Raw genomic sequence first — 10819 nt, 5'->3', positions numbered from 1 at the left:
GATTTTTCTATCCCTTTGGAGGTGGAGAACAAGATTTCTGGGCTCCTTCAGGGAAAAGTCAGAAATGAGAAGACTGAAGAAGAAGGGGGATCTAGTAAGAAAACATAAGTTTTAGATAAATGGTAATACTTTATTATCCTTGAAAAAAGCCATTGCACCACCAGGTCATGAAAGTTTATTAGTAAATGAATGCTACTGGTACAAAGCAGGGTTACTGAATTTGAATTTAGAGCACTCAAGAGGTGACCGAAGTGCTCATGATCAGCTGTGGGATCATGACTGGTGTTTGCAGTTTTTTTTTTTAAGATTTTATTTATTTATTCATGAGAGACACAGAGAGAGAGAGAGGCAGAGACACAGGCTCCATGCAGGGAGCCTGATGCAGGACTCGATCCCAAATCCTGGGATCATGCCCTGGGCCCAAGGCAGGCGCTTAACCACTGAGTCACCCAGGCGTCCTTGTGTTTGCAGTTATTTTTAAAGAAAAGTACTGTGATTGGATGCAGAGGTCATGTTTCTCCTAATACAATTGGGGTTGCAACATCCCCATTCATACATCTTTCCATCAATAACAAATACATGGAAGTAGGATAATTTTGTAATGCTCTTGACTCCCAGGTACCCCTATTTTAGGATTTGCACATGTCTCTGAACCCTTGTGGTTAATGGGGTCTTTGACTGGCTCATTTGACTCCCCTTCTCTTTGGTTTTTTACTTCTGGCTTTTCCCTGGGGGCAGGGACAGAGACCTTGTCCCTCACTCCAAAAGGATGGGACATTTCCTGGGTCACATCATTGGGCTTTCTGTCTGCTGCACATCCCAGCAGTGCTTCAACTAGTGCTTCCTGAAGGTAAAAAACAAAAGGCTTTTCTTTCTTCCTGAAAAGACACTCGTTTCCATAGACTTTGTTGGGAAGCTATCAGGCATGTTACTAAGAGATGTTGCAGTGTGATGATCCTACACTGACATTTTCCAGACAGACTTGCATTGGGGATGCAATGGAACTAGGTCTGTGCTACAGCTGGGAGGGCCAGAGCTCTGGTCCAGGGCACAGAGTCAGGAAGTGGAAATGCCCATATGGTGCGTGGATGTGCACAGAAAGGGGAACGTGGAACCCCATAGCCAGGGAAATCTGGGAGGGCTCCAGAGACTAGATGATTCAGAGCTGGGACGGGAAGCCTATCTGGAAAAGTGGAAGGAGTGTCTGACCTTACAAATAGGCCTGCCTTACGCCTTATGGTCTCTTGGACATAGGCCAGTGGCCCCTTGAACACTCAGTTTCAGCCCAGCCCGGCCCCTCTTCAGGCTACATCAGAACTGGGGCACACAGCAGCCTTGTGGCCCCTTGAACACTCAGTTTCAGCCCAGCCCAGCCCCTCTTCAGGCTAGATCAGAACTGGGGCACACAGTAGCCTTGGAGAGGTTAGCTCTTACTTCTTCAAGTAAGAGCTAACCTCTTACTTCATACTTGAAGAAGTAAGAGCTAACCTTTCTTTAGAGTGACTGTCAGGTACCTGGGCCTAGAAGCAGAGGGAGTCTGAGCACAGGGGTGTCAGTGGTGTCCTGAGTTGAGCTCATATTAACTTGGAATTGCTGCTGATACACTCAGGCTGGTAGAAGCCGGGTAAAGGCTGCCCAGAGGCACCTGTTTGTGGCTGTTGTATGGTAATGGGGCCGCAGGCGGCTCTCAATCCTGCTGCCATGGCTCCTTAGGCAGTTGTTAGTAACCCAGCTGGCAGAGCAGTGCCGCCCTCATCCTGTCTGGCATCATTTGCCTGTCTTCTCTGCTGGAAGAGCTCCCCTGGAGGCCAGGGTTAAGCCTCCATCTTTTTGATTTTTCCTTAATCTATTTCATTTTTAGGAGAAGTTTTAGATTCACAGCAAAGTTGAGTTGAAGAGGCAAAGGCACACCATATACCCTGGATCCTTATTGGCCCCTAAAGTCTAGTCCTATGCTCTCAACCCTACACATTCTCTGCAGATGGTTGGTATATAAGTGACTTGTCAGCCACCAATGGGAAAGGGAAATCACACTCTTTAGGCCTGTCAACATTAGGCTTGGCTTTCTGCTCTTGGTAAGAACAGGCTGTGGTTCTCTTGATGGCAAGGAGATCAAGTTGCAGGATTCTGAGAGGCTGAGCCTCCCTGTTTGCTCTGTATCAGTGAAAGTGCCAAGCACCACCTGTTTACCACCTGCACCCTTGCCCTCTACCCTGGGGTAAGATCCCAAATGCTTCCCAAACCAGTGCTATACTGGATCACTCAGAGGATTTTAGAGATGTGTAAAGCCATATATGATTTCATAGCTACCTACTATATAGAGATCCATAAAATATATTGAACCATATACAGTTTTGTATGTTTGGCTATTCATATCTTCGAATATTTTAAAATTTTATGGTTTTATATATCTATTAAAGGGTGTATATGTATGAAAGGCTTTAATATATGTAAAAGGTTATATATTTATAAATGTGCTTCTATTTTTGCAACATATATTTATAAATATAATTTTAAAGTAAGTATATTCTTGCTTTATACCCAATGTGGATTTTGAACCCATGACCCTGAGATCGAGTCACATGCTAAAAAAAAAAAAAAAGAGTCACATGCTTTCCTGACAGAGCCAGCCAGGTGTCCCAAAGTAAGCATAATTATTTATGAGGAATTCTGATCCTAAAGAGGAATTCTGAAATTAAGTAGACTCCCTTAACAAAAAACACTGGATACGGCATAACTGCAAAAGTCCATTTTCATCAAAAGACCAATGGACATTGCTTATTTCTCCTGCCTTGTTTCAGATGGGCAGGATGTCTCTTGGAAAAAGCACATAGTTTGTTGTACCTTGCTTGAGAACAGGAGTCATAGTCTGGATCTCATCTGTCTGATAGAAGAAAACATAGCCTGATGATAGTGTGTTATGCACATGTGCATTTTAGTGTGTGCATGTGTGTGTTTGTAGTCCCGTGTCTCAAGTGCCATGAGGGAGATTTTCCTAAGAGTCTCCTACAACAAAATCTCCTTTAATCTGTCCAGTGGAGTTATATTCAGGGATGTAATTAAATACTTTCACATGGATGGCAGATTATCATTCAGGAAAACACTAAAGTAGTTTTAGTGGGGAAAAAATCATTTCCAGAATTTTTCAATTTTTAGTGAGTTCTAACAATTGATTACTGGGTCCAGCTAGAAAGAATTCAGTCTGAGTCTATTCAATTCAGGGCAGTTGCTCTAGCTCTGGAGAAATGGAAACAGCAAGAGTTTATGCATGCTTCTTCGTTTCTCTCAGCTTCTGGCTTCATCCCAAAAGTCAAATTCAAATTCAAATGTATCTGTTAGTGGGGAAACCCAGCACCTCTCACTAAGATTATTTATTTCAACTTTTTATTATCAAAGTCTTCAAACATGCACAAAAGGAGAGACTGTAGAATAATTAACACCCATATATTGATCCCTAGGTTAAATAATTTTCAATATTTTAAGTATTTTGCTGTACTAATTCATCTATCCCATTGTCTCTTTCTTAAATTTTTTGACTTCTTTAATTCTTTTTAAATTAGAATTTTGTTTTATTTTTTAAAGATTTATTTAAAAAGAGAGAGAACAGGGTGGGGGGAGAAAGGCAGAGGGAGAGAGAGAATCTCAAGCAGACTCCCCACTGAGTGTGGAGCCCAATGCAGGGCTCGAGCTCATCACCCTTAGATCACGACCTGAGTTGGAATCAAGAGTTGGATGCTTAACCAACTCAGCCACCCAGGAATCCCTCCTTGACTGTTATTTTTTAAAGGAAGTTCTTGATGTGTCATTCCATGCCCAGACTTCACTAAATATAAAAAATAAGGAAAATTTGTTATTACATAGCTGCAGTATCATGATCACACCTAACAAAATCAATAATTCTTTAACATTATCTAATTTCTAGACTATTTATTAAATTTCCCCAGTTATCTCTGTATCTTTTAAATATAGACAAATGGAATAGAGTTACAAATTTAGAAATAAACCTATACATCTGTGGCCAATTGATTTTGACAAAATGTCAAAATTGTGCAGCAGTAGAAGAATAGTCTCTTCAACAAATGGTGCTGGGACAGCTGGATATCCACATACAAAGAAATGAATTTCAACCCTCACTTGACACCATATATAAAAATTAAAATGGATCAAAGCCCTAAATATAAAAGGTAAAACTATTAAACTTTTAGAAGAAAATATTGAACTAAATCTTCATGACCTTACATTTGGCAATGGTTTCTTAAGTATAACACCAAAAGTACAAGAAACAGACAAGGAAATTACCAAGATGAATGACTTTTATGCATACACAATTAAGAGCATGAAAAGACGACCCATAGAATGGGAGAAAATATTCACAAGTCACATATTTGATAAGATTCTGGTATCCAAAATAGGTAAAGAACTCGAATGACCCAATTAAAAACAGGCAAAGAATGGAATATAGACATTTTTCCAAAGAGGATGTATGAATGGCCAAAAAGTACAGGAAAAGATGCTCATCATTAGGTACTAGAGAAATGCAAATCAATATCGCAACGAGATACCAATTCATGCCTGATATGAATATACTTTAAAAAGGGGGGGGATAAGAATTGACAAGAATGTGGAGAAGCTAGAACCCTCATCCATTGTTGGTGGGAACATAAAACGATGTAGCTGCTGTAGAAAACAGTTTGGTAGTTCCTCCAAAAGTTAAACGTAGAACTACCATATGACCCAGCAATTCTGCTCCCAGGTATGTATCTAAAGAATTGAAAACAGGTACTGAAACCAAAGCTTCTATAGGCATGTTCGTAGCAGCACTGTTCATAATAGTCAAAAGGCAGAAACAACCCAAATGTCTTTCGAGTGGTGAATGGATAAACATAATGCTGTCTATTCATATAGTGGAATATCACTCAGCCCTAAGAGTGGATGAAGACCTGATATCTGCTATGTAATATGAATAAACACTGAAAATGCAATGCTCAGTGAAGGAACCCAGACACGAAGGGCCATATGTGCTGTGATTCCATTTTGGTGAAGTACCCAGAATAGACAAGCCCACAGATAGAACACAGATGAAGGGTCGCCAAAGGCTCAGGAGAGGGGGAAATGGGGAACGGCTGCTTAATGGGGAACAGATTTCCTTTAGGGCGATGAAAACGTCCTGGAACTAGACAGTGGTGATGGTTACATGGCGCTGTGGCTGAACTAAATGCTACCAAATTGTATGCTTCAAAATGATTATGATGAATTTCATGTCATGTGTATTTGACCACAATTTTCTTAAAAAGGGAAATGATGTCTTTCAGCAGCTGGTTTGTTTGAACAGAATACAAACACGCTTCCCATGTTGCATCATTTCTTCTAACACTCCATTAATCTGTAACAGTTCCCTCCCCTTTCATAATGGCTGTACCTTTTTGTAGTTAACTGGGTCAGGTGTCCTGGAGGATACTCCCTCTTCCAGTCTGTGTCATTGCTCTCTGGCGGCAGTGTGGAAGCTGTTCTTGGAAACTGGAAGGCGGTGTGGGTTTGACGGATCCAGGTTCCACTGTTTGACAGGCACACTTCATCCACAGTGCGGTGTACTTCGTATTGCATCACGCCGGAAGGTACCTGGTTCTTCGAGTGGAGAGTCACATTGTCATGTGTCTGCTTTGGCTTCCTGGCAGTCCTGAGGGACCCAAGACCGGGTGACCAAGCCTGGGTCAGACTGGACAAGTGTGAGCCAATGATCTTTTGGTTTGGACTTGGGCCCCCAGGGCATGGTTGGCACAGTTACGAAGCTTTGTGCCATCTAGCCTCCGCCCACCCCTCGATTGCGTCTTTTCCCCTGTTCCTGTTCCAGCCACACTGCGTGCTTCTGGTCTCTCACCCACCACGTTCCGCCAGGCCTCAGGCCTGCTATCACCTTTCCTTCCAGCACTTACCACAATGGCAATTAATGAAGTATTCGACAACACTGTGTGGTGTCTGTTATACCCCTGTGTGCTATCAGCTCCATGAGGGCAGGAACCACATCTGGCTTTTCCGTTGCCCTGTCCCTCGGTGCTGGTGCTGAAGGATCGAGGCCTTGGGAGATTGTTGAAAGAGGAAGAAAGGCAGGTGTCCCGAGTTAGACTCCTTAGCCTGTGGATTTTACCCTCCTGTTAGGAGCACAAAGCACCTTGCAGGACAGATCAGGTGGAAATGCTGGCCCGTGTGTTATGTTTCTGTCAAACCGCTTTCCAAAAATTCGCATCTACTCTTCGAGGCCTCCCATTGTGAGGGAGCAGGGCAGAGCGGATTGGTCACCTCGGGGAGCCACCTGGTAAGTGAGAAATTGCCAGTGGCTGGGAGGACTTTTAGGAACAAGAGAGTCCACCTGTGCTTGTAAGTTGTTATCTCTGTGCTGCATTGATACAGCTCCCTCCTTAGGGACCCTTGACCTTCATGAAAGTTTTGCTTTGAGAAACAGCCTGGGGCTGGGTCCTATGTTTGATTTGAAATAAAAGGATATCTGGAAGACAGAGAAGAGAAGACCAGGAATCAGCAAGAGCTTCACTCAGGAAGGGGAAGGGCCTGGGACTCTTGGCAGGGTGTGTCATCTAGACCATGAGGAGCAAGATGATCTCAGCTGATAAGCGCATAGAACCTACTCTAGATTTCAGAAAATCCCTCTGCATACATTTCTCCTTTGCCATCTCCTCCATCCTTTTTACTTTTCCTCTCTATTCTGTTCCTCTTCTCCATCTCCTTTCCCACCCATGTCTTTCCTCTCTGTGTCATCTCCTCACCTTGAGCCCTGCCACCAGGGCTCCGAAAGGAAGGATGTGCACGGGCCGGCTCATGCTTGGAGGCTGTGGGGGGTTAATAAGGAAGCAGTAAAGCTGAGCCTCCAGTCATGGTTTAGATGCCAGAGGACTTGGAGGACGTATATTATAGGGTTTGAGCATGAGCTCTGGAGCCATCCCAGCTTGGGTTCATAAACACGCCAGCTCTTTCACGTAGCAGCAACCGGAGTTCCTAAGTGGGTGAAATAGGGATAACGTAGTTATCTGCGTAGTTATCCACGCAGAGCTCTTTTCCAGACTAAATGCAACAGTGCATGGGATGTGGTAAAGAATCGGTGATAGCCATAACTGGCTGGGGCACACGCAGTTCCCAGCGCAGATCATTTCCAACCTCCATGATATTAGGCACGTGATCAGATATCAATAATCCCCTCTTGTTGGGAGGTTTTTGTGAATTAACTTAACCCTCTGATGGGTGGACTATCCCCTTAGGGAGAGTTTGCAAATTAAATATACCAAAAGCTAAGGAATGTTAATATTACTAGCAGCCCCATTCCACACACAGATAACGAAACTGAGGCAGAGAGAGGTTGAGAGGCCTGCCCATGGTCACTTCTCTAAAATGCAAGGAAGCCAGGACTTGAACACAGACAGATGTTCTTTTTTTCTTTTAATTGAGATAAAATTCATGTATCATAAAGTTTGTGTGTTTAAAAAATGTGCAGTTAGGTGGTCTTTAGTATTTTCAAGGTATGAGCAACCATCGTCATTCATTCCAGGCCATTTCATTGCCTCCAAATGAAACCCCTGCCCACTGGCAGCCACTGCCATCCCTCCAGCCCCTAGAAACCACTCACCTGCCTTCTGTCTTCATGGATTTGCCTATTCTGGACATTTCACGGAAACAGAATCACGCAGTATGTGGACCTCTGTGATTGGCTTCTTTCACTTTGTTTTCAAGATTCATCTGTTCTTTAGCACAAAAACAGTACTTCATTTCTTTTTATGGCCGAATAATATTCCCTTGTATGGACCTCACATTTTGCTCATTCATCAGTGTCTGGACATTTGGGTTGTTTCTATTTGATGACCATGATGAGCAATGCTGCTGTGAACGTTCAGGTACACACAAACCTGAACCCGGACCTTCTGATGTTGGAGCCCAGGTGCCTAACCTTGCTCAACTGCCTCCCTGTGTAGACTTGAAACTTCTCAAAGAACATCATGCCCCTGGTCTTTAGGGAATATTAGATGCAGGGAAATTTACTGAGGGTGATCTTGACTTACATCACATGGTTTCTAATCACTCAGTGGACATGGCATTTGTTTGCTTTGTGTTGTTACAGACAAACAGGCAGGTGCCTCCTTCCTTCTTTTTTGGTTATTTAACTATCACAAAAGGTCCGTCATTGAACAAATATCTGTGTGTGAGGCTTGCTGCCCAGTAGGGGAGGCAGATGTTCATCAATTACAAATCATGAAACATACTTTGAAGGAAAAGGAAGTTTTTTTTTTTTTAAGTTTTCTTTAAGGATTTATTTATTTACTTTAGAGAAAGAGAGAGAAAGAGTGAGGATGAGTGGGAGGGGCAAAGGGAGAGAGAGAGAGAGAGAGAGAGAGAGAGAGAGAGACTTTCAAGCAGACTCCCCACTGAGCACAAAGCCTGATCCTGAGGCCTCATGACCCTGAGATCTTGACCAGAGCTGAAATCAAGAGTTGGTTGCTCAACCAACTGCACCACCCAGGCACCCCCAAAAGTAAAGGGTTTATTTATTTATTTATTTATTTACTTATTCATGAGAGACAGAGAGAGAGAGAGAGAGAGAGAGAGAGAGAGGCAGAGACACAGGCAGAGGGAGAAGGAGGCTCCCACCATGGAGACAAATTTGGGACTCAATCGCAGGACCCCAGGATTACGACCTGAGTCAAAGGCAGATGCTCAATCACTGAGCCACCCAGGCATCCCAAGGAAAGAGTTTAAAGAGAACTGATAATAGCAGACTTGCAGGCTGAGGAGGAGCAATCTTGGGTGAAGTTGGGGAAGGGTGTGCCAAGCGGAGGAGCAGGTGAGACATGAAGCCTCATAGCGCAAGGTCTTTAATGTTTGGAACCCGGGCATGTTCTTCCCCCTTTACCCCGTGTTTGTGGGTCTCTTTACTCTAGTAAATACAAGCAAGTGGAAATCTTATTGACTACGTCCTTTGAGTAGTCCCTTTGTCATGGCTAGTGGCCATGACACTCCTCACTGCTCCAGGCTTCTGGAACCACCACCCATGTCAATGCAAACCTCCCTGAGTGGGGATAGACACAGTCCTTACAGGAGGACAAGTGCCCATTGGGGATGTCTGGCCAGGTAAGCCATCCTTCTCTGGACTGCCATGTCCCAGCCATGGATGATCCAGACTTGACCATGTTGGACTTGCACCAGGACCTGGGCACAGAGCACAGAGCACAGAGCACTGATTTCTGCAGCCTACCCAATGGATTAAACTGCCCCAGGATCCCACATTACATACGCTGTCGCATCACTTGATGAGCTGAACCATAGCGGACCATTCAGACATAGACATATTTGTGTAGTTATTTAATAAAACATTTATTAATTTGATTGTGCCATTTTTTGCACTCTGCATTTAGCAAATGTCCTTTTTTCAGGTCCCAAGCACTTTTCAGATGCTTTTAAATCTTGTAGGTCCAGGCTCCATTCTCATTAGGTTGTGGGTGATTGGAGGGCCAACCTTTTCTAAACACCTCTTGCTCCTATTATGTCATCACCTCCATGCACATCTGTGATTCCCCCTCTATGCAAAATGCCAGGTGTCCTCCACTGGCTTTTCGGGAAATCCCAGGATCTACCTCCTTCTCCCCACTAATACATGGCCATGTCGCAAGGGGGTCTGCAGGAATCCCCAAGAAGAGACTGGCCTTTGCCCAGACTCTTCATGATGCCTGAAGACAGGTCAAGCTCCACATGCCCAGGGCAGTTCCTAACAGCTTATGTTTAGGATCTCTGCAACCACTGGGACTGACAGACTCACTGGATTCACACACACACACACACACACACACACACACACACACACACACACACCATTCTTAGGAATAGCCCAAATAGCCCAATCTCAGAAGGAGGATTAGAAATGTTTTCTTGCCCAGTCTCAGAAGGAGGATTAGAAATTTTTTTTAAAGATTTTATTTATTCATGAGACACACACACACACACACACACACACACACACACACAGAGAGAGAAAGAGAGAGACAGAGAGAGAGAGAGAGGGAGAGACAGAGGGAGAAGCAGGCTCCATGCAGGGAGCCCGATGCAGGACTTGATCCCAGGCTTCCAGGATCATGCCGTGGGCCGAAGGCAGGCGCTAAACTGCTGAGCCACCCAGGGATCCCCTAGAAATGTTTTCTAAAGCTCTCTTAATTTGCAAGACATCTCTCTAGTGATGTTTTGCAAAGTGAGGTTAGTTCCTTTCCTTCATCTCCTTCCCCCAATGTATTGTGGGCCTGCTAGGAATGAGAATGGACACACACCCCCCATCCCCGGAAGTCATGTGCTTCTCCCAGGCTTCTTGTTTAACAACACAAAGACCAGAGCAAGGCTTTGCTAGGAAGAGCCCAGAATGGGGGTCTGGTGTGAAGCAGTTGAGGTTTATAGCACATCTGGCTTCTCCTATGTCTACATACTTGTGGAAGTCTTTCTGCCTCCCCATGTACTGCTCTTAGAAAGGACCTGTTTAATTCATCCCTGCCCTGGAGGGATGGACCTACTCTGTGCTCACTTTGTAACCATCTTGGGGTCTTACTGCGATCTAGATGGACTCAAACCAGAATGCTGCCCTCCTCTTGGCTCTGATCATTGTGAATGGAAATCCTGCTGGTGTCCCTCCCTGTAGGAGGTTGCAATGAATTTGCATCTTGGCTGCAAATTCCCAAGGCCAGCCCTATGCTTGAGATAATCCCTTCCATGCCACTCCTCAGGCTCCTCCTGCTTTCCAAGATCCCAGCATGCCTCCAGAGTCATTGGGCATGGGTTA

The sequence above is a fragment of the Nyctereutes procyonoides genome, unplaced genomic scaffold (genome assembly GCF_905146905.1).
Source record: "Nyctereutes procyonoides isolate TBG_1078 unplaced genomic scaffold, NYPRO_anot_genome, whole genome shotgun sequence".
Lineage (NCBI taxonomy): Eukaryota > Metazoa > Chordata > Mammalia > Carnivora > Canidae > Nyctereutes > Nyctereutes procyonoides.
The sequence above is the reverse complement of the archived record's forward strand: the minus strand, read 5'-3'. Positions refer to the sequence as shown.